Below are 831 nucleotides of genomic sequence, written 5' to 3'. Positions count from 1 at the left end.
GAGACCCCTAGTCTATAGAGAGTAGAGACCTCCTTCAGTAGAGACCACTAGTCTATAGAGAGTAGAGACCTCCTTCTGGAGAGACCTCTAGTCTACAGAGAGTAGAGACCTACTTCTGTAGAGACCCCTAGTCTATAGAGAGTAGAGACCTCCTTCTGTAGAGACCCCTAGTCTATAGAGAGTAGAGACCTCCATCTGTAGAGACCTCTAGTGTACAGAGAGTAGAGACCTCCTTCTGTAGAGACCCCTAGTCTATAGAGAGTAGAGACATCCTTCTGTAGAGAATCCTAGTCTATAGAGAGTAGAGACCTCCTTCAGTAGAGACCCTTAGTCTATAGAGAGTAGAGACCTCCTTCAGTAGAGACCCCTAGTCTATAAAGAGCAGAGACCTCCTTCTGTAGACACCCCTAGTCTATAGAGAGTAGAGACCTCCTTCAGTAGAGACTATTAGTCTATAGAGAGTAGAGACATCCTTCAGTAGTGACCCCTAGTCTATAGAGAGTAGAGACCTCCTTCTGTAGAGACCCCTAGTCTGTAGAGAGTCGAGACCTCCTTCAGTAGAGACCCCTAGTCTATAGAGAGTAGAGTCCTCCTTCTGTAGAGACCCCTACTCTATAGAGAGTAGAGACCTCCTTCAGTAGAGACCCTAGTCTATAGAGAGTAGAGACCTCCTTCAGTAGAGACCCCTAGTCTATAGAGAGTAGAGACTTCCTTCTGTAGAGAGCCCTAGTCTATAGAGAGTAGAGACCTCCTTCCGTAGAGACCCCTAGTCTATATAGAGTAGAGACCTACTTTTGTAGAGACCACTAGTCTATAGAGAGTAGAGACCTC

Source organism: Oncorhynchus mykiss, chromosome 4 (assembly GCF_057628025.1).
Source record: "Oncorhynchus mykiss isolate SJ-2025 chromosome 4, ASM5762802v1, whole genome shotgun sequence".
NCBI classification, from domain to species: Eukaryota; Metazoa; Chordata; class Actinopteri; order Salmoniformes; family Salmonidae; genus Oncorhynchus; species Oncorhynchus mykiss.
This window is presented reverse-complemented; position numbering follows the sequence as displayed.